At 44.2% G+C, this 24,383-nt stretch overlaps 1 long non-coding RNA gene across 1 annotated transcript in view; it reads left to right on the forward strand.

Annotated features, from left to right (window-relative positions):
• LOC148142771 (uncharacterized) overlaps positions 1-17,964 on the forward strand; it is a 71,005-nt gene extending 53,041 nt beyond the window's left edge. Inside the window, exons 3-4 of the long non-coding RNA XR_015751889.1 lie at positions 6,998-7,132; positions 17,873-17,964. This is a non-coding gene — a long non-coding RNA (uncharacterized LOC148142771). The remainder of the gene's footprint in view (positions 1-6,997; positions 7,133-17,872) is intronic.
• Positions 17,965-24,383: the final 6,419 nt, after the last annotated feature.

Raw genomic sequence — 24,383 nt, forward strand, 5'->3', positions numbered from 1 at the left:
GGGTGCGAATATTTCTGTGACCTGTAAATGGTCAAGACAATGTGTTCATTAATCCTGTGGCCGTATGCTGGTCAATACGATGTGAGAATAATCCTGTGGCCTGAGAATGGTCAATACTGTGTGGGAATAATCCTGTGGCCTGAGAATGGTCAATACAGTGTGTGAATACTCCTGTGTATTGAACTTCACGCAGTTGCCCGAGGCTGGAATCACACCTGGGTCCCTGGTGCTGAGAGGCAGCAGTGCTAACCACTGTATCACCATGCTGCTAAATGCCACCATGCTGCTATATAGCTATTGTGCCACTATTTACGCTGTAAGCTGTATAATTCTTTATCGCAGAAGGCTGCTGAAACTGGCTCTTTAAATATATACAGAGGTTCAATACTGTGTGTGAACAATCCTGTGGCTTGAAGATAGTCAATATTGTGTGGAAGTAATTCTGTGACCATGTAAATGGTTTAGACAGTGTGTTCATTAATCCTGTGGCCGTGTTCTAATCAATACTGTGTGTGAATAATGCTGTGGGCTGGGAATATTGAATATTGTATGTGAATAGTCGTGTGTCCTGAGGATGGTCAGTACTGTGTGTGAATAATCCAGCGGCCTGAGGATGTTCAATGCAGTGTGCGAATAATCCTGAGGTCTGAGGATTGTGAATACAGTGTGTGAGTAATCCTGTGGCCTGAGAATGTTCAATACTGTGTGCGAATTATCCTGTGGCCTGAGGATTGTGAATACTGTGCGTGAGTAATCCTGCGGTCTGTATACTGTCAATACTATGTGTAAATAATGCAGTGGCCAGAGGATGTTCAATACAGAGTGTGAATAATCCTGTGGCCTGAGGATTGTCAATATTGTGTGTGAAAAATCCATGGCCTGAGGATGGTCAATAGTGTGTGTGTGTGTGAATAATCCCGTGGTTTGAGGTTGGTCAAAACTGTGTGGGAATGATCCTGTGACCTGTAAATGGTCAAGACAGTGTGTTCATTAATCCTGTGGCCTAATGGTGGTCAATACTGTGTTTGAGTATTCCTGTGACCTGAGAATGTTTAATTTTTTATTGAGTATCCCTGTGTACTGAGGATGGTCAATAATGTGTGTAAATATTCCTGGGAACTATGAATGCTCAATACTGTGTGGGAATAATCTTGTGGCCTGAGAATGGTCAATGCTGTGTGTGAATAATCCTGTGGCCTGATGATGGTCAATACCTTATGAAAATAATCCTGTGCCTTGAGGTTCGTCAATACTGTGTGTGAAAAATCCTGTGGTTTGAGTTAAGTCAATACTGTGTACGAATAATCCTGTGTCCTGATAATGGTCAATACCCTATGTGAATAATCCTGGTACCTGAGGATGGTCAATAATGTGTGTCACTAATCCTGTGGCCTGTGAATCGTTAATACTGTGTGTGAATAATCCTCCGGCCTGTGAAGTGTCAATATGGTGTGTGAATAATCCTGTGGCATGAGGATGGTCATAACAGTGTGTTCATTACTCCTGGGTCTGTAGGCTGGTCAATACTGTGTGAATTACCCTTGGCCTGAGGATGGTCAATACTTTGTGTGAATAATCCTGTGACCTATAAACTGACAAGCAGTAGGTTCAAAAATCCTGTGGAAGTAGGTTGGTCAATACAGTGTGTGAATAATCCTGTGGACTGTGGATTGTCAATACTGTGTTTAAATAATCCTGGGAACTATGACTGCTCAATATTGTTTATGAATACTCCTGTGGCCTGAGGTTTATGAATACTCCTGTGGCCTGAGGTTGGTCAATACTTTGAGTGAATAATCTTGTGGCTGGAGGCTGGTCAATAATGTGTGAAAATAATCCTGTGGCCTGCGGAATGTCAATACTGTGTGTGAATAATCCTGTGGCAGTAGGGTGTTCTATACTATATGTGAATAATTCTTTGCGTGGGGATGGTCAATATTGCGTGTGAATAATCCTGGTCCCTGAGGATGTTCAGTAATGTGTGCCACTAATCCGGTGGTTTGAGGATGTTCAATACAGTGTGAATAATCCTGTGCCTTTAAAGTGACAAGGCAGTGGATTCAAAAATCCTGTGGCCGTCGACTGGTCAATACAGTGTGTGAATAATTCTGAGGCCTGAGGATGTACAATACCATGTGTGAATAATCCTCTGGCCTGTGAATCATCAATACTGTGTGTGAATAACTCTTGGCGTGAGGATGGTCAATACTGTGTGTGAATAATCCTGTGCACTGTGACTGCTCAATACTCTGTGTAAATAAACCTGTGGCCTGAGAGTCGTCAATAAAGTGTGGGAATAATCTAGTGGCCTAAGGATAATCAATACTGTGTATGAATAAGGCTGTGGTCTGTGAATGGTCAATACTGTGTGTTAATAATCTGTGGCCTGTGGATGGTCAATACTGTTGTGAATAATCTTGTGGCCGGAGGCTGGTTAATACAGTGTGTGAATAATCTTGTGATCTGATGATGGTCAATACTGAATAATCCTGTGCCCTGAGGATATTCAATATTGTGTGTGAATAAACCTGTGGCCTGTGACAGTCAATGCTGTGTGTGAATTATCCTTAGACAGTGAATGGTCAATACCATGTGTGAATAATCCTCTGGCCTGTGAATCGTCAATACTGTGTGTGAATAACCCTTGGCCTGAGGGTGGTCAAAACTGTGTGCGAATAATCCTGTGGCCTGTGGATGGCAACATCTTGTCAATCTTTTCTGAGCACTTTGCAGTTCCCCTCATCTAAGTCATTAATAAAAATTACAAACCGTAGAGGCCCAAGGACAGATCTCTGTGGAACACCACTCACCACAGACTTCCAGGCAGAATATTTTCCATCTGCTACCACTCGCTGTCTTCTGTTGGCCAGCCAATTCTGTATCCAGACAGCTAAGTTCCCCTGTTTCCCATTTCTCCTGACCTTCTGAATGAGCCTACCATGGGGAACCTTATCAAATGCCTTGCTGAAGTCCATATACACCACATCCACAGCTCGACCCTCATCACCTTTTCTAGTCACATCCTCAAAAAACTCGATAAGGTTTGTGAGGCATGACCTACCCCTTACAAAGCCGTGTTGACTGCATTTAATCAAGCCATGCTCTTCCAGATGGTCATAAATCCTATCCCTCAGAATCCTTTCTCACACCTTGCAGACGACAGACGTGAGACTTACTGGTCTGTAATTGTTGTGGATTTCCCTATTTCCTTTCTTAAGAGAGGAATTACATTTGCCTCTCTCCAGTCCTCAGGTACGACTCCAGTGGAGAGCGAGGATGCAAAGATCTTCGCAAGTGGCGAAGCAATTGCATTTCTCGTTTCCCAAAGCAGTCGAGGACAAATCTGGTCCAAGCCTGGCGACTTGTCAATCTTAATGTTTGACAAGATTTTCAGCACATCAGCTTCCTCTATCTCTATCCATTCCAGCATGCACACCTGCTCTTCAAAGGTTTCATTCACTGCAAAGTTCGTTTCTTTCGTAAAGACAGAAGCAAAAAACTCATTTAGGGCTTCCCCAACCTCCTCAGACTCCACACACAAATTCCCTATGCTATCCCTGATCGGCCCTACTCTTTCTTTGACCATTCTCTTATTCCTCACATAAGTGTAAAATCCCTTTGTGTTCTCTCTAATCCGTTGTGCCAAGCCTTTCTCGTGCCCCCTCCTGGCTCTCGTCAGACCATTTTTGAGCTCCTCAGTTTCTCATATTTGTTCCTCAGTCACCCACTGATTATTAGGCGTCAGCAGTACGGTCGTGTCAAAGTGATGACCCATTCTTATTTCTCAGTTCCACTAACATAGCTTCACTGGGCAATCCCACAGGAATATCCTCTCCAAGTACTGCTGTGATGATTCATGCAATCAAAACCCACCACCACACATCCTCTCTTGCCTCCCCTTCGATGCTTCCTGCAATCCCTGACAATGAGCTGCCAGTCCTGCCCCTCCCTCAGCTGTGTTTCTGTGATAACTATAATCTCCTAGTCTGATGTTCCAGTCCATGCCCTGAGTTCATCTTCCTTAGCTGTCAGGTCCCTTGCATTGAAATACATGTAGTTTAATAACCAGTTTTTCCCCATTTCCTGCTATGTTCTTGCCTGCCTTGTCTTTTGAAATCACTCTCTTTAACTTGTGTACCAGCCTCAATCTTCTTTCTGACCTGACGACTGTTTAAGGTCCAACACCCTGCCAGACTAGGTTATATCCTCTCAAGCAGCTCTATCAATTCACTCCATCAGGATATGGGTCCCTCTCCTGCTCCCAGTTAAGATGCCCTTCCCACCCTGTCTCCCTGTGCTGACACCTTCAGGGATCTATGGACTTGTCCACCAAGGTCCCTGAATTCCTCAGTACTCCGCAAGGACCTACCGTTCATTATGTCTGTTCTTCGCTTATCGTACCTCCCACAGAGTATTACCTCACTTCAATCAGAACTAAACTCTGCTTAGATTATCATCTGATCGTCATCGGACTGCAGACGGAGACCATCCTCCTCACTGTGAACAACACCCTTACCTTTCATGTCATCTGCAAACCTACTCTTGATACCGTCTGCTTTCACTTCGAAGTTATTATTTGACAGAATACCCAGCAATGGTTTCTGCACAGATCCCTGTGGTACATCCACTGGTGAAAGTATGCTATCCACCAATTTTGTATCCAATTTGCCAACTTGCCTTGGAACCCAGTCCTTTTGGACCAGCCTTCCATGTTGGATCTTGTTTAAGGACTAAGTCAAGTCCATGTAAACCACATCATTTGCACAGCCCTCATCAATATACTGAAGCACCATTTCAAAAAAAACTGAACTGAATTCCTCAGACAGTATCAACCTCTGCCAAATCCGTGATGACTAAACCAAGTTGATCCTTACCTTTGCAAGTGTTGATTCATCCTCACAGTTGTTTCCAATAATTTCTCTCCCCCTGCTGTTAGACTATCTACTCTGTAATTACCTGGCCTATCCCTGCTGCCCTTCTTGAACAAAGGAACCACATTAGCTATCCTCAGTCATTCAGCACTTCACCTGTGGCCAGCAAAGTATTAAATATATCCACCAGGGCCCCAGCAATCTCTGGGTAATTAGCATGGGGTCAAAGAATGCTGGTCTTGGCAGTGACACCCACATCCCATGAAAGAATAAATAAAAATACATATGTCCCTCCTTACCTCTGACACACCTCACAGCTGCAGCAATCCTTTACTGGCTTTGTAACACCATTCAGGTCCTGACCACTCTCTGTAACACTCTCACCACCTCCAGCACCTTCACCTCTCCCTGTTCCTATCGTGTCATTAAACCCTGACAATGATTCCCCTTCCCATTGCCCTCCCCCTGCTAGCAGACTCTTTACAATCCCTTCAAAACTTACTCCTAAAACACTCTCTCATTTCAGGATTTTAAGTACTTTGTGGTGATCTTTCAGCCTGATAATCTAATATGATCCATTTTGTCCTGAGTGAGGGACCGGTGGGGATTTCTTGCTGAGGTTTGGTCTGTTTCAGTGAAATGACCTTTTGAATTTTTCCACTGAGATTTCCCACAGGATCTCTCCAAGTGACATTACTCATTCACGAAGTGTCATCACACAACTGTCGCTCTGCGATAGTTATGTCCCTAGTCAGTTGCACAATGTGTTAATCAAAGAAACACTGGAAAAGAAATTCTCCGAACTCCTCTTCCAATATCACTCTTGTCAGTGTGATTGTCCCAGATTATGCGAATATTGACATTTCACTAAATTTTCACAGTGCCTTTATTAAAAATTCCATTGAATTCCTGCTTATTGCAGTGATGGGCAATGAAATACTGTTCCGTGGTCTAAAACTGTTCTGCTGCTTGTGTCCCTGGTAAGTAATAGCCAGAATTTACATTCCGACTTACTCTACTTCATGATCGGAGTCCAAATGCTTTCTCTGTAAGGCCTTTGTTATCCATTATTGTTAGCGTTGCCCATTTTGCCTGAGTTTCTGCAAGGTTGTGAACCATTGAATATTTATGTTCCACCTTTTGTTCGCCCTGTAACCCCATCTCCCTGGTGATAAATCTCTTTTATCTCTGTCACAAATCCATCTACCTTGATGCAGAGACTTTGTGGAATAGAGTAAATTATGTTTTATTTTAATAGACAATTTCCTGTCACAAATCGATTTGCTGATGTACAGTTTTAGTTAAACTTTGTCCCATCTGTTCCTTTCTGTTGTGTTCAGCTACATTCCCATGCTGCTCTGATGCTTCACCTTTTCTCTTTGGATTTGGAGAGCTCCTTTCACCTGAACCCTGTCCCTGCGTCCTCTCTGTCAGTTTAAAGCCCTGTCCATAAACCTACTGACGTGATTGGCCAGCACACTGGTCCCAGCACGGTTCCAGTGGAACAATCTGAATGGATTTTTTTAAAAATCAGGTATGGGATGTGGATGTCTTTGGCTGACTAGCCTTTATTGCCCATCCCTTGCTGCCCTTGAGCTAAGCAGCTGGCTCGTCCATTTCAGAGGGCAATTGAGAGGCAAACACTTTGCTGTGGGTATGTCCTGCAGACCACGTGAGAGTGAACTGTTGTCTTTCTCTGAAGGTCAAGTGTTTGGATTTTTATCAATACTAAGTTTGGGATACATGCTCTAGCAATAATACCACTCGGCCATCACTTCGCCTGCTCACTGGTTGCTCATTCCTGACCAGTTATACCAGTGCATCATGAAGCAAAACCCGTTCTTCCGACACAATTGTGCGATGCTGCCATCTTCCTGCACTCTAGTGCTATCACTCAGTCTCTCTCCATGTGGTATCCTTCACTAAGGGTCTAATTACTCTGTCAGCGCCTCTCACTTTTGCATCTATTGCAGATCCTGAGCCAACAGAATTCTCCACTGTGGCACAGGCCATAGATGGAGACTGGGATTTTCCAGATCTCTGTGGAACTCAGTGCCATTCTCCACATGTAACCCTGACTGCATCAGTCTAATTTCCCATTCTGTCTATCTCTCTATCTCCTGTAGGTACTCAGGAAGTTCCTGACTCAATAGACTTCCCAACTGCTGGGTGTATCGTCCATCGCCACATTGAAGATGGTCGGTAAGCCAGAGAGACACAGTGCAGTGAGATCTGGAGCCTTCAATAAATCCTGCGGTGAGGTAAGATCACTCACAGTGCACAGAGCAGAGAGCAATGAGAGGGCTCCAAACATCAGCTAACAAGACATGACATGGATATAGTGCCAGAGGGGGAGCACGGTACAGACATACCCAGGCTCAGTCACTACCCCGACTGTAAGTTTTGTTGTACTAAGTCGGCACCGGGGTGTCACAGTTATCAATCCAGGCCTGTGCTGTCTTAGCGAACATCAGTACAACAGAGGGGAAAGCAGGCTTCCCATGAGTGGGTTGTAATGCTGACTGGGAACTTTCTGTACTGTGCTGTCCTTCCAACACCGTACCTATGTCACATCTTGTGGACCAAATATCTGACATCTCCCACATATCTGTTGCTCAAATTCCTGCTGACTGCTGAGGACCTGTAGTCCAGTCATCTCAAACTGACGACACATTCTCATTTCTCAATTGCACTATTACAGCTTCACTGAGTGATCGCCAGGAATATCCTCTCTCAATTCTGCAGTGATGTTTTCACTGATCAAAACATCCGCTCCTCTTCCTCCTCAAATGCCTCTCCTTCTCTTCTTCCTGTAGCATCTGCACCCCAGAACATTAAGTTGCTTGGCCTATCCTTCCCTCAGCTGTACCGATGTAATTCCTGTGATATCCCAGTCCCATGTTCCTATCCATGCCGTGCATTCATCTGCCTTTCCTGTCAGCCATTTTATATCAAAGTAAATGCAGCTTTATACATCAGTTTTCCCTCATCGCCTGCTGTGCTCTTGCCTGCCTTGTCAATTGAAATGACTGTCTTGAAATTCTGATCCAGCCTCAACCTTCAGACTGTAGCCTGAGACCGTCCCCCTCACTGTGGACAACACCCTCACCTTTCATGTCATCTGGAAACCTACTAATGATACCTTCTGCTTTCACATCCAACTCATTAATGTACATAATAAACAGCAACGGTTGCTGCACAGATCCCTGTAGTACACCCGCTGGGCAAAGGTTTTCAATCACAAAAACAATCCTCCACCAATTTTGGATCCAATTTGCCAACTTGCTTTGGATCCCATGGGCTCTTCCCATTTGGATGAGCCCTCCATGTGGGACCTTGTCAAAGACCTTAATGAACTCCATGGAACCCACATCATCTGCACTGCCCTTATCAATATTTTTAATTGTAATTTCAAAGAAAAATTAGCTGAATTCATCAGACAAGATCTTCTCCTACCAAATCCGTACTGAGTATCCCTAATCGATCCCTACCTTTCCAATTATTGATTCAAATTGACCCTCACAATTGTTTCCAATAATTTCCCTCACACTGATGTTGGGCTATACACTCTAAATACCTGGCCTATCCCTGCTACCCTTCTTGAATTTCACCTATGGCCAGCAAAGTATTAAATTTCTCTGCCAGGGCCCCAGCAATCTGCTCCCTTACCTTCCACAGCAGCCTAAGACACATTTCATTGGGCACTGGGGATTTCTACACTTTTTATGCCTGTGAAAACATTTCAGACCTCCTCCTTATTGATCTTAACATGTTCTGGGACCACACCATTCCACTTAAATCCCTGACTACAATGCCTTGCTCCTGTGTGAATACAGATGGGAAGTATTCATTGAAGACCTCACCTACTTTCTCTGGCTCCATGTACCGATTGTCCTCCTATAGCAGCCTGGGGTACATTTCATTGGGCTCCGGGGATTTCTCCACCTATTTATGCCTGTGAAAACATTTAATACCCCCTCGTTATTGATCTTACCATGTTCTAGAACCTCACCATCACGACTGAAATCCCCGGCTACAATGCCTTGCTCCTGTATGAATACAGATGGGAAGTATTCATTCAAGACCTCACCTACATCCTCTGGCTCCATGCACAGATTATCCCTTTGGTTTCTAACAGGCCTCGCTCTTTCGCTGGGAAGCCCCTTATGCTAACGATGGTGGTTTTTCCTCAGTTGTATCTGCCAAATGTACTGCATGACCATTGTTTGTCCCTCATTTTCTACAATTCCTTTGCCCTCTCTATACTTGTGAATGGCTTCTCCTGATTTTATTGAAGTGGATTTTCTTTATCAAACTCACGATATCACTTGATCAGTATTCGCTGGAGTTGCTGCCTTTACTATTCACTCTTCGAGGAACACACTGGCCCCGAGTTTTCACAGCATCACTTTTAAATACTCCCACTTTCCTAATATCGACCCAACTGCAGGTAGTTCCTCCCTGTCTCTGTTTGCCAGATCCTGTCTAATGATCGCAATACTGTAAAGAGACTCAGTTGTGAGGGGGACTGTGTGGCTGCAGAAGAGACCCCCGATGGTATGCTGTCTCCAGGGTGCCAGGGTCAAGGATGTCTCTGAGCGGTTACTGAACGTTCTGAAGGGGAGGGTGAACATCCAGAGGTCTTTGTGCACACCGGCCCACGTGACAGAGGTAGACAAAGGGATAGGCCCTTGTGAAATAAGTACAGAGAGTTAGGTAAGAAGTTAAAAAACAGGATATTGAGGTTAATGATCTCCAGATTACTCCCAGTGCCACGTGCCAGTGAGGATAGAATTAGAAAGATCGACCAGATGGATGTGTGGCTGAGGCGATGGTATAGGGGGTAGGGTTTTCAGTTCTGAGGTCATTGGGATCTCTTCTGGGGTAGAGGTGACGTGCACCAGGGGGATGGTTTGCACTGGAAGCAGAGAGGCACCAGTATCACTGGGAGGAGATTTGCTCGTGTTACCCGGCAGGATTTAAACTAGTTTGGCAGTGAGTTGAGACTCTGAATAAGAGAGGGGCCATCAACTAGTCAGGGGAAAATACATGAGCCATGGAAAGCAAGTTTCCTATCCAGGATGTCTGGGCACAGTACAGGGAGGGAAAAGATTTCTGGTTTAAAAGGCATTAATTTCAACGCACGAGGTCTGACTGGTAAGGCAGACAAGTTCAGACCATGGATTCACTCTGGGAACTGGGATATTACAGCCATAACAGAAACATGGCTGAGAGAAGGGCAGGACTGGCAGTGTTCCAGGATACAGAAGCTACAAGCGTGACAGACGAACAAGTAATTGAGTAGGGGAAGTTGTCCCTTTGATTAGGGAGGACAGAAAAACAGTGCTGAGAGACAATATTGTTAAGTGGTCATCAAATGAGGCCATATTTTTAAAAGTTAGAAACAAAAAGGGGGTGGTCAGTCTGCTGGGATGGTGTTCCAGTCCCCCAAATAGCCAGCGGGTACGAGAGGAGAAAATGTGTAGTCAGATTGCAGGTACCTATAAAAATAATAGAGTAGTATTGGATGGAGATTTTAACTTCCCATGGATTGACTGGGTGACCCAGAGTGTAAAAGGACCATACGGGGTGGAATTTGTCAAATATGTCTAAGAATGTTTCCTAAATCAAGATGTACAGGGCTCTATGCTACTCAGATGGATGCAACACTGGACCTCCCCTCAGAAACCGAGGTCGGGCAAGTGACTGAATTGTCAGTCAGAGAACACTTTGGGTCCAGTGACCACAACTGTCTTATTTTTAACATAGTTATGGAAAAAGATCAGACAGGTCCACAGATTAAGGTCTTAAACTGGAACAGGGCCACCATTGGGGCCATTCAGCAGAACCGAGCAGGGGTTGATTGGGTGAAGGTAAAAATCACACAACACCAGGTTAACATCCAGCTGTTTACACAGGAACCTTGATTATCTGAACGAGATGGGCGGGCAATAGTACATTCAGATAATTGGTTATTCGATTAATCGATTCCATGCCTTTCCTCTGGGACTCGGAGTTTTTGGTAATGTCTACTCCCCGTTGAGGTGACTCGACAGCAGCAAACCATGCGTGAGCCCTCACGCCCCGCCAACCCCCGAAAACACCCAGCAGCTCGTCCCCAAACCCTTCCAACACCAACCCACGCCAGTCCCCCGCCACAAAAACCGCACACCGCCACCCTCCACTTGCCACCCACCTCACCCCTAAACCCATCCATCATCACCCTACGCCCGCCTCCAACAGAGCACCCCGCCCACCCCAAACCCATCCAATATCACCCCCTGCCCGCCTCCAACAGTTCACCCCAACCCCAAAGCCATCCAACACCGACCCACGCCGCCCCACGCCACAAAATCCGCCCACCGCCACCCTCCACTTGCCACCCACCTCACCCCTAAACCCATCCATCATCACCCTACGCCCGCCTCCAACAGAGCACCCCGCCCACCCCAAACCCATCCAATATCACCCCCTGCCCGCGTCCAACAGAGCATCCCGCCTGCCCCCAAACCCTCCCTGTGAAACCACCTCCAATCCCCACACCCATCCCAGTCTGAGTCATCTGTTGCAGATCAGGACATTGGTGTTTCTGTTACCTCTGGCACTCCGAGCAAATCTTCCTAATTGTGTCTGTTCGTTCAGATCTCATCCTCTTCAGCCTCCTGAAACTTCTTCCTGCCATTGTAACCCTCCCTGTTTAGAACACAGCACAGTTTCTCTTGTAAACACATCTTTCTGGTGACCAAATCTTATTTATCCCTGTGTCACAAGTTATTGCTGATACTTTGACAATTCCAAAAAAAACTGTAATTGACTTTTTCCCAGAAATTGCTGTCACAGCCTAATTCACTGGTGTACAGTTTTAGTTAAACTCTGTCCCTTTCCCGTTCCCTTCTGCTTGTATTCAGTCACGTCCTTATGCTGTTCTGATGCTTCACCTTTTCTATTTGGATTTGGAAAGCTCCTTTCACCTGAACCCTGTCCCTGCATCCTCTCTGTCAGTTTAAAGCCCTGTCCATAGACCTACCGACATGATTGGCCAGGACACTGCTCCCTGCAGTGTTGTTTTTATTTCACTCATGGGATGTTGCTGTCTCTGGCTGGCCAGCATTTCATGCCCACCCCCGAGCTGCCCTTGAGCTGAGTGGCTTGCCAGATCATTCCAGTGGGCAGTTGAGCGTCAACCTCCTTGCTCTGGGTCTGGATTCATATGTAGGCCAGACTGGCAGCACATAACAGATTGCTTAATACCCTTTAAGTAAGGAAGTCAGATGGATATCCCTGCTACCGGCATTAAATTCTGGATGAAGAGCCGAGTGAGAGTAACACTAGGCCATTGCCTAGCCCACTGATAGCTCCCTCATCCCTCATCCTACTTTCTCTGGCAGCTCATTCCATACACATACCACATTCAGCTTGAAACTTTGCCCCTAATATCCCTTTTCAATCTTTTCCCTCACGCCTGTGCTTTCTAGTTTTAGACTCACCTAAACAGGAATAAGACCCTGTCTGTTTACCCTATCCATGCTCCTCACGATTTTATCAACCTCTATGGTCGCCTCTCAGCATCCGATTCTCCAGTGAAAACAGCCTCAGTCTATTCAGCCTGAACCCTGGCAACATCTTTGCATCTTTTCTGAATCCTTTCAAGTTTCACAATATCATTCCAATAGCGGGGAGACCAGGACTGAAAGCAGAATTCCAGAAGTGGCTGAATGAATGTCCTGTACAGCCGCAAAATGATGTCACAACTCCTGTACTCAATGCACAAGCCAATAAAGGCAAGTACACCAAACACTTTCTTCACTACCCTGCCTATCTATGATTTCACTTTCGAGGAACGATGAAACTGCACTCCAAGGTGTCTTTGTTCAGCAACACTGCCCAGGACCTTCCCATAAAGTATATAAGTCCCACCCTGATTTGCTTTTCCAAAATGCAGAACCTCACACATATCTAAATTAAACTTCATTTGCCACTCCACAGCCCATTTGATCAGAGTCTCATTGTACTCTCAGGTAACTTTGCTGTCCATTGCACCTCCAATTTTGGTGTCTATTGTAAACCTACTAACCATAGCTCCTATATTCACATAGAAATCATTTATATAAATGGCAAAAAGCAGTGGACCCAGCACCCAGCCTGACCGCATATTGCTCATCACAGGCTTCCAGTCCAAAAAGCAGCCTCCACTATGACACTGACTGCTCAGCAAGGTTAGAGCTCGTGGCATACAGGGAGAACTAATCATTTGGATACAGAACTGGCTCAAAGGCAGAAGACAGAGGGTGGTGATGGAGGGTTGCTTTTCAGACTGGAGGCCTGTGACTAGTGGAGTGTTACAAGGGTCACTGCTGGATCCACTACCTTTCGTCATTTATATCAATGACTTGGATGTGAACATAGGAGGTATAGTTAGTGAGATGACACCATTACTGGAGGTGTAGTGGACAGTGAAAAAGATTACCTCAGAGTACAATGGGATCTTGATCAGATCGGTGAATGGGCTGAGGAGTGGCATTTTGGGAAAGCAAATCTTACCAGGACTTATACACTTAATGCTAAGGTCCTGAGGAGTGTTACTGAACAAAGACCTTGGAGTGCAGATAGGATAGTGAAGGCGGCATTTGGTATGCTTTCCTTTATCGGGCAAAGTATTGAGTACAGGAGTTATGAGATCATCTTGCGGTTGTACAGGACATTGGTTAGGCCACTTTTGGAACGTTGTGTACAAATCTGGTCTCCCTCCTCTTGGAAGGATGTTGTGAAACTTGAAAGGGTTCAGAAAAGATTTACAAGAACATAGCCAGGGTTGGAGGATTTGAGCTAGGCTGGGGGTTGAATAGAGATTGAATATACTGGGGCTGTTTTCCCTGCAGCGCGGAGGCTGAGAGGTGATCTTATCTATGTATATAAAAACATGAGGTGCATGGATAGGATAAATAGACAAAGTCTTTTCCCTGGCGTGGGGGATCCCAGCACTAGAGGGCATAGGTTTATGGTATGAGGGGAAAGACTTTAAAGACACTTGAGAGGCAACGTTTTCACACAGAGGGTGGTACGTGTATGGAATGAGCTGCCAGAGGAAGTGGTGGAGGCCATTACGATTGCAACATTTAAAAGGCATCTTCATGTGTATATGACTAGGAAGGATATGGGCCGGGTGCTGACAGGTGGGACTAGATTGCATTGGGATATCTGATCAGCATGTACTGGTTGGACCGACGGGTCTCTGTTTGTATGCTGTCCATCTATGACTCTTTGACCTTCCAGCCAATTCCGTATCCAAATAGCTAGTTCCGCCAGAATTCCATGGTGTTGAACCTGCTAACCAGTGTGTTATGTGAAACTTTGTGTCTTTCTCAAGTCCAAGTTAATGATTTCAATGCACAAAGCCATGCTGACTCTCCCTAATCATTTCTTGCCTTTCCAATGACATGTAAATCCTGTCCCTGAGAATCCCTTCCAACAACTTATCTGCCACTGACTTCAGGCTCACCGGTCGATAGTTCCCTGGCTTTTCCTTACCATCTTTCACAAATAATGGCACCAGTCTTCCAGCACCTCACCTGTGGCGATCGATGATACAAATATCGCAGCGAGGGGCCCAGCAAAAGCTTCCCTAATTACCCACAAAGTTCTGGGATACACCTGATCAGATTCCAGGGATTTATCCACCTTTATGCATTTTAAGACATCCAGTACCACCTCCTCTGTAATATGTACACTTGCCAAGTTATCACTATTTATTTCTCCAACTTCTCTAACTTCAATATCCCCTTTCAGTAAAAACTGACATGAAATACTTACAGAATCTCTCCCACCTCCTGCTGTTCCATAGACAGTCTTGTTGATCTTTGAGGATCGCTATTCTCTGCCTAGTTATTCTTTTGTCTTTAGTGTATTTGTGGTTGGAGGCTGAGGGGTGACCTTATAGAGGTTTGCAAAATTATGAGTGGCATTGATAGAGTAAATAGACAAGTATTTTCCCCAGGGTTGGGGAGTCCAGAAATAGAGGGCATAGGTTTAGGGTGAGAGGGGAAAGAGACCTGAGGGGCAACTTTTTCACATAGTGTAGTACGTGTATAGAATGAGCAGCTGGGGAGAGTGGTGGAGGCTGGTAAAATTGCAACATTTAAGAGGCATTTGGATGGGTATATGAATAGGAAGGGTTTGGAGCGATAATCGGCTGGGTGCTGGCAAGTAGGACTCGATTGGGTTTGGATCTCTGGTCCGCAAGGACGGGTTGGACCAAAAGGTCTGTTTCCATGCTGTACATCTCTGTGACTCTATGAAAATCTTCTGACTGACTCCTGTTATTCAAAATTGAGTGGAGGTGTTGGGGATGGTTTACTGGAAGTTGTGCTGTGAGCTGCCCCAGACATTCAGGGAGACCTGAGGATTTTGTGACCCAACTCTGAATGGAGCATGGGGACTGTAGTTACAGTATCTGAGTCTGTAACATGATCAACAAATGGAGTAGAGGCTGCAGAGTGTAGAAACTCTGAATCCAGGGTGTTAGTCTGTGTGGGGAAAGGCATCTGCCAAATCTGTGTGTGACTTAACGAGGACACACACACCTGCCACCCTTGCATGCACATGTATACACACACACGCTATTTCTCTCGCACACACACATACACGCGCTCTCTCTCTCACACTTCCTCGACCCCCGTGCACACACACTCCGCATTTCTCAGATGCACACACACAGATGCATCTGTGGGGTGAATTTGAATTTGTAGCCTTGTATGTGCAAATGCATTCAATTTTGTTTTTAAAAAAAACATGTACTTTGTAGGTAGTTAGTCAATGTGGCATTTTATAAAGTTCTGCCTTGGAAATAAAACCCGTCTGATTCCAGAGTACAACACAGACAGACTTCAAACAAGCCCTTCCCTGGATTTGTTCCACGGAGGTCGCATCTTCGCAAACATAATAGATTTCTTTGTGGAAGTGAAAATTGATAGTGAGGAAAAGGCTGTAGATGTTATAGAACGGACTTCGATAAGGTATTTGTTGAGGTCAGCTGACGGAGAAGGTGAAGTTGCAAGGGGTCCAGGGTCTACTAGCTAAATGGATGGAGAACAGTCTGGGGAGCAGCAGACAGTGAGCAGCAGTGGAAGGGAGTTTCTCAAAATGAAGAACTGTTCTGGGTGGTGTTTCACAGGGTTTAGTGCTGGGACCACTATTGTTTATGATACACATAAATGAACGAAAGGAAGGTCAAGGTGGTCTGATTAATAAGTTTGCAGATGGCACTATGATTGGTGGAATAGCAGAAAGTGAAGGGGACTGTCAGAGAATGCAGCAGAAAATAGATAGATTGGAGAGTTGTGCAGAGAAATTGCAAATAGAGTTCAATCTGGACAAATGTGAGATGATGCCTATTGGAAGATCCAATTCAAGAGTGAACTATAGGGTAAATGGAAAAGCCCTGGGCAAAACTGATGTACAGAGAGATGTGGATGTTCAGATCCATTGTTCCTTGGAGGGGTCTGGTCGATAGAGTGGTCAAGAAGGCTACAACATACTTTGCTTCCTGCATTCCACCATTTTAAGAAGGGCAGAAAAGAGAAAGTGGCAAAGTACAGACCAGTTAACTTGTCATCCACAGGAGAGAATCTGTTGGAATCTATTGTGTACAAGAGATGACAGGTCATGTTACAGTTGTGTACGGCTTTGGTTTGACAACATTTCAAATAGTTCGCACAGTTCTGATCGCCACCTTACCAAAAGGATGTGGATACTTTGGAGAGGGTGCAGAGGAGTTTCACCAGGATGTTTCCTGGTATTGGAGGCAACTGGCTATGAAGAGAGGTTTGGTAAATTAGGATTATTTTCATTCGACTGACGGAAGTTCTACAAAATCATAAGAAGTATAGACAGTGTGGATAGCAAGACGCTTATTCCCAGAGTGGGGTACTCAATTTCTAGTGGTCAGGAATTCAAGATGAGAGGGAAAAGGTTATTGGAAGATATGTTCAGAAAGTTCATTACACAGTGTCTGGCAGATGCCTGAAACGCATTGCCAGCGGAGGTGTTAGACGTGGTCACAATAGCGACATTTAATATGTATCTAGACAGATGCATTAATGGGTAGGGAGCAGGGGGATACAGATCCTTCGAAAATAGGTGACAGGTTTAGACAGAGGATCTGGATCGGTGCAGGCTTGGAAGGCCGTAAGGGCTGTTCCTGTGCTGGATTTTTTTTGTTCTTGGTAAATACTGGCGCAAAGTGTCCATATTTGAAAGGAAAATGGAAACAAGGCCAAATGTGGCACAGTGAATGTGTGGACAAGATAATTTTTTTTAGAGAACAGAAAATTGCCATTATGTCTGCCTTCACGGAAGAAGATCCAGAGCCTATCCCAGAAATACCATAGAACTTTTGTAACTGAACACTAAAATCCTTCATACTAGTGACGTGGTAGTATATGACAATATACTTGGATTGAAGATTAATAAGTCTGACAGACCAGATGTACTTCATACTGCAATTTCAGAGAAAGCAGCAACACACAGATGGATTGTATTGTGGATGATTGTATTTATCTGTATTCAATTTGAAAGGATATAAATGTATTCCAATGATTTAGGAATGGAAGAAGAGGGAGAGTGGAAAACTACAGACCAGTTTACTTGTCATCCGCAGGAAGTAATCTTTTGCAATCTATCATAACGAATGTGATATTGGACACTGAGAAAGTAATAGCAAACTTCAAGAGAATTATTCTGCATTTTATGAAAGGGAAGTTATAATTTCCAACGTTTTGTTTGAAGATATATCTTGTAGCCCTAATCATAGAGAAGCAATACAGTCAGATATTCAGGAGGATTTTTAATCAGCACATACAGTATGTTAGCAGAAATATTAAAGCAAAGGGTATTGGGAGAAACATATACAAATAGGGAAGGTAAAAGTTAAGTTTGCCTTCATTTAAATACAGACGATGAAGCGTCAACTAGACTCAAAGCGTTAACTTGCTCTCTCTTTACAGATGCTGTCTGACTCACTCTAATGTCTCGCATGTGTTAGTTTCAGTACAGATTCCAGCTTCTGCAGTAATTTGTTCAGACGAGCAAGAAAAACTAGTTACACAGAGTGCTGGTGAGACTGTACCTGGAGCATTGTATACAATTTTGATGTCTTGATCTAAATAAAATATACTGATCCCATATACTGAATGGACATTCTCAGATTAATCCCTCAGATAGCAAGGTATTCTGCTGGCGAAACTTGGCCTGAGATCAAGGCGGGATTCTGTTTGTGAAGCTGGTGAACATTGATAGATTGAAATATGAGAGCTTCATGTCTGTTTTACTTGGGAGAAGGAGGATGCAGGGACAGAATTCGAGAAGATAGACTGAGAAGATCTTGAGCAGATTTGTGTAAGATCTGTACAGGGATTGATAGTTTTGGCTGGTATAAAATATTCACATCCCTAGGTCCAGCTCAGTTACATCTCAGGCTGCTGCTGGAAACAAGGAATGAAAGGTGCTCATGAAAATGTTTAAATACAATCTGGTCACAGGTAATGTACCGAGGACTGGAGAACACCTTTTACGGGAAGGGCTGTAGAGATTGACCAAGGAACTACAGACCAGTGAGTAGCAGATCAGTGATCGAGAAACTACTGCAGAAAATAGGTGGTTGTCGAAGACTGTTTGTGTGTCAGTGCTGTGTCCTTTATTATTTGTGGCATTCATAAATGATATAGATGTGAATGCAAACGGGCATGGGGTGAGTGTAATAATTAGGTTAGTGTCTGACACATAGATTACTCGGGTGGTTGGCAGTGAGGAGGAAGGTCTTACGTTACAGGAAGATACAGGTAGAATGGTCAGATGGGCAGATCAATGGCAGATGGAATGTAACACTGATAAATATGAGGTGATGCACTTTGGAAGAAGGGAGGACTCAATAAATGGCAGCAGACTCGCAAGTTCAGAGTGTGCTTCTCCACACATTCCTGAATGTGACGAGACTGGGTAATAGTAAGAAGTAATTGGGGACAGCAGGCATAGCCTTTACTAATCGAGGCATAGATGACAAGAGTTATATAACACTTTGGCTAGGTCAAAATGGAATACTATGTGCAGTTCAGGGATCGACATGACAGGAAAGATGTGATTTCACTGAGAGTGGCGCAGAGGAGATTCACCAGGATGTTCCCTGGAATGGAGCATATCAGCTATGGAGAGAGGCTGGATACGCTTGAGTTGGTTACTTTGGAGCAGAGAAGACTGAGAGGAACGCGAGTCAGAAGGGTAAGATTACGAACGGCATGGACAAGGTGGATAAACAGCAGCGGTTCCTTTAAGTCAGAGGGTCAAGAGCAAAGGAGAACGCTTTTAAAGTGAAGGGTTTGAGGTTTAGAGAGGATTTCAGGATGGCTTTTTCACCCAGAGGATGTTGGTGTCTGGAATGCACTTTTTGAGAGGGAAGTTGTTGTGGGTCATCGCACAGCCGCTAAACGGCACGTGGACAAGCACTTGAAGTGTCATAACACTCACGTCTATGGGCCTGATGTATGAAAGTGGGACTAATGTAGATTGTACTGTATTTCTGACCGTACAGAGATTGCTTCTGTGATTGTATGGCTGTGGAAGTTCAATCACTGAGCAGCTTTAGACAGGAAATGATGGGTTTATGAAGCGTACATTAACAAGAATGAAATGCAAAAGCTTCTCAACATAGAGTATACCAAGGTGAAATGTTAGAGAAGATCATTATATCTTCCTTACAGGCTGAAACCAGAGAACAGGAAAATTGCAGGACTCTGAAGCAACGACTTTTGTTCTGCCTTCACAAAAGAAAACATTTCAAAAAGTAAACTCCAAGCACTTCTCAGTCTACTGAGAAAAAGTAAATAGAATCAAATCTGTACATAAACAGTTTTGGAGAAATTATTTTGACTGAAATCTGATCAATCCCCATGACATGTTAATCTTCTCGTTGATTACTAAGGGAGGTGACCAAGGTAATAATGAATACTCTGATTATCCTCTTCCAAATGCTTGATGATTCTGGAACTGAATTCACAGATTTTAGTGTTGGGTCAGTGTTTGTCCAATGTGTGCAGGAGGGTTTCCTGACACAATATGTAGATAGGCCAACAAGAGGTGAGGCCATACTGGATTTGGTTCTGGGTAATGAACCAGGTCAGGTGTTAGAATTAGAGGTAGGTGAGCACTTTGGGGACAGTGACCACAATTCGGTGACTTTTACTCTTGTGATGGAGAGGGATAAGTGTGCATTGCAGGGCAAGAGTTATAGATGGGGCAGGGAAATTATGATGCTGTGAGGCATGACTTAGGATGTGTGGCCTGGAAAAGTAAGCTTCAAGGCAAGGGTGTAATTGATATGTGGAGCTTGTTCAAGGAGCAACTATTGAGTGTCCTTGATAAGTATGTGCCCGTCAGGCAGGGAGGAAAGGGTCGTGTGAGGGAGCCGTGGTTTAATAAGGAATTGGAATCCCTTGTTAAATGGAAGAGGGCGGCCTATGTAAAGATGAGGCGTGAAGGTTCAATTGGGGCGATTGAGAGTTATAAGGTAGCCAGGAAGGACGTGAAGAGAGAGCTAAGAGCAGCAAGGAGGGGACATGAAAGGTCCTCAGTTGGTAGGATTAGGGAAAACCCTAAGGCTTTCTATAGGTATGTCAGGAATAAAAGAATGACTAGGGTAGGAATAGGTCCAGTCAAGGATCGTAGTGGGAAGTTGCGTGTGGAGGCTGAAGAGATTGGGGAGACACTGAATGAATACTTTTCATCAGTATTAAATCAGGAACAGGACATTGTTGTCAATGTGAGTACTGAGTCACAATTAAGTAGAATGGATGGCTTTGAGGTATGTAGGGAAGAGGTGTTGGAAATTCTGGAAAGGGTGAAAATAGATAAGTCCCCTGGGCCTGATGGCATTTATCCTAGGATTCTCTGGGAAGCAAGGGAGGAGATTGCAGAGCCATTGGCCTTGATTTTTATGTCCTCGTTGTCTCCAGGAGTAGTGCCAGAAGATTGGAGGCTAGCAAATGTGGTTCCCTTGTTCAAGAAGGGGAGTAGGGATAACCCTAGCAACTATAGGCCGGTGAGTCTCACTTCTGTTGTGGGCAAAGTCTTAGAGAGAATTGTAAGGGATAGGATTTACAAACATCTGGATAGGAATAATGTGATCAAGGATAGTCAGCATGGTTTTGTGAAGGGCAGGTCATGCCTCACAAACCTTATTGAATTCTTTGAGAAGGTGACGAAGGAGGTGGACGAGGGGAAAGCAGTAGATGTGTATATGGATTTTAGTAAGGCGTTTGATAAGGTTCCCCATGGTAGACTACTGCAGAAAATACGGAGGTATGGCATTGAGGGTGAGTTGGAGGTTTGGATTAGGAGTTGGCTGGCTGGAAGAAGACAGAGGGTAGTAGTTGATGGCAAAGGTTCATCTTGGAGTGCCGTCACTAGCGGTGTTCCGCAAGGATCTGTTTTGGGACCATTGCTGTTTGTCATTTTTATAAATGACCTGGAGGAGGGTTTAGAAGGTTGGGTGAGCAAGTTTGCGGATGATACGAAAGTCGGAGGAGTTGTTGACAGTGAGGAAGGATGTGGCAGGTTACAGCGGGATATAGATAAGCTGCAGAACTGGGCAGAAAGGTGGCAAATGGAGTTCAATGTAGCTAAGTGTGAGGTGATTCACTTTGGTAAGAGTAATAAAAAGATGGGGTACTGGGCTAACGGTCGGATACTTAGTAGTGTGGATGAGCAGAGGGATCTTGGTGTCCATGTACACAAATCTTTGAAAGTTGCCACCCAGGTAAATAGTGTGGTGAAGAAGGCATATGGCGTACTGGCTTTAATTGGTAGAGGAATTGAGTTCCGGAGTACTGAGGTCATGTTGCAGTTGTATAAGACTCTGGTGCGGCCACATCTGGAGTATTGTGTGCAGTTTTGGTCGACATACTATAGGAAGGATGTGGAGACACTGGAACGGGTGCAGAGGAGGTTTACCAGGATGTTGCCTGGTATGGTAGAAAGATGGTATGAGGAAAGGCTGAGGCACTTGGGGTTGTTTTCATTGGAGAAAAGAAGGTTTAGGGGTGACTTGATAGAGGTGTATAAGATGATTAGGGGTTTCGATAGGGTCGACAGTGAGAATCTTTTTCCACATATGGAGTCAGCTATTACAAGGGGGCATAGCTTTAAATTGAGGGGGGTAGGTATAGGACAGATGTTAGGGGTAGGTTCTTTACTCAGCGAGTTGTGAGTTCATGGAATGCCCTGCCAGTAGCAGTGGTGGACTCTCCCTCATTATGGGCATTTAAGCGGTCATTGGATAGGCATATGGAGGATAGTGGGCTAGTGTAGGTTAGGTGGGCTTGGATCGGCGCAACATCGAGGGCCGAAGGGCCTGTACTGCGCTGTATTCTTCTATGTTCTATGTTCTATTTGACAGCAGCAAATGTAACCCCCGTATTTCAAAAGGAGGCAGGGAATCACAGTCTGCTGAGCGCCGAAAAAAAAATCAGGACACTACAAGAGCTCGTAGAAAGGACGCATTTTCAGGGAACTTTGAAAATTACATTAATGATGAAGTAATGAACATAGATAAAGTCATTGCCGATTTATTGAAGGCCAATCATATTGAGAAACTGATTGGGAAATAAATTACAGCGCAGCAATGCCTGCAGTGAATTTGGATTATCAGAAACATTTTTGATGAAGTCCCAAGTTTAGTGTTGTGACAATGCTACTCCTTTAACAAGTTTATTCTGTCCTTGTTTTATTTTTCATGGATGTCTTAAAAGCAGCGAATCCAAAAAGTCTGGGTTTGACTAATTGGGAATGCTTTCAAGTCTAAAATAAAAACACACATAATGAGGAGCAAGGTATCGTAGTTCTGGTCATGTACAATGAGACAAGAATAAGTATTCACATCATAGTGAAGGAGTGATCACAGTATGGTTGAATTTAGAATACAGTTGGAGATAAGATAAAATCCAATACCAAGTAGCTGTGCTTCAGCAAGGGAGACTACAATTGAATGAGGGAGGAGTTGGCTAAAGTCACCTCGAAATAAATACTTCATGATGGGAGAGTTGACAAGCAGTGGACAACTTTCAAAGGAGATTTTTAATTTCCGTGGCAAAAGTATATTCCAGTGAAAAGGAAAGACTCTAAGAAAATGGGTAATCTGTCAATTGTATTGAAGGAAATAAGGGACGCTATCAAATTGAAAGAGAAGGAATGCGGAGTGGCCAAGAACAGCAGAAACCTAAAAGATTGGGGAAAAGGTGAACAGAAAGCCACAAAATGAACTATAAAGAAAAGTATGATAGAACACGAGAGAAAAAAAAACAAGTACAGAATATAAAGATAGATAGATGATGGTATATACTATAAATGCATAAAATGTAAAAGCATGACTCGAGTAAATGTTGGTCCTTCAGAGGATGGGATAGGTCATTTAGCTATAAGATATGACAAAATGGCCGAGGCATTGAACAGGTGTTTTGTATCTGTCATCATAGTGGAGGGCACTAATAGCATGCTAGTGATTGTCAAAGAGACAAAGGTAGGTGAGGACCTTGGAAACATTCATTATTATGGAAGAGATAGTGTTGCGCAAGCTAACGGACCTGAGGGTAGGCAAGTCTCCTGGCCCTGATGGAATGCATCCCAGGGTTCCAGAAGAGGTAGCGGGAGAAATAGTAAATGCAATTGTGGCAATTTGATAGAATTTGCTGAACTCCAGGGCAGTCCCAGCAGATTGGAAAACAGCAAATGTGACGCCACTGTTTAAAAAGTGAGGTAAACAAAGTATGGGGAATTATAGACCAGTTAGCTTTTCCTGTGTAGTGAGGAAACTGCTTGAGTGTATTATCAAGGAAGAAATAGCAAAGCATTTCGATAGAAATCCTTCCATTGCGCAGACGCAGCATGGGTTCATGAAGAACAGGTCATGTTTAACAAGTCTTTTGGAAATCTATGGAGACAATACGAGCAAGGTGAGCAATGAGGCCCCAGTGGCTATGGTGTACCTAAATTTCCAAAATGTCTTCAACAAGTTGCCACACAAGAAGCTGCTGCATAAGAAAAAGGTGCAAGACGTTACAGGTAAATTGTCGGCATAGACAGAGGATTGCTTGACTAACAGGAAGCAAATTGTGAATGTAAGTGAGTGATATTCTGGCTGGCAAATAATACCTAGTGGTGTGCCTCAGGGATCGGTGTTGGGGCCACAATTATTCACAATTTATATAGATGATTTGGAGTTGAGGAAAACATGTAGTGTGTCAAGGTTTGCAGATGACATGAAGATGTGTTTCATAGCAAAGCATGCAGAGGACTGTGAGACTTTGTGGATTAACATAGCTACTTTGAGTAAGTGGGGAAAGGTCTGGCAGATGGAATACAAAGTTGATAAATGTGATATCATCCTTTTTGTTGGGAGTGCCAGCAAAAAGGATTATTACTTGAATGGTAAAACATTGCAGCAGCATGCTGTTATACAGAGGGACCTGC

The sequence above is a fragment of the Chiloscyllium plagiosum genome, unplaced genomic scaffold (assembly GCF_037043375.1).
Source record: "Chiloscyllium plagiosum isolate Xiang-an unplaced genomic scaffold, Cpla_swu_hap1 HiC_scaffold_28, whole genome shotgun sequence".
In the NCBI taxonomy this organism is placed as follows: domain Eukaryota; kingdom Metazoa; phylum Chordata; class Chondrichthyes; order Orectolobiformes; family Hemiscylliidae; genus Chiloscyllium; species Chiloscyllium plagiosum.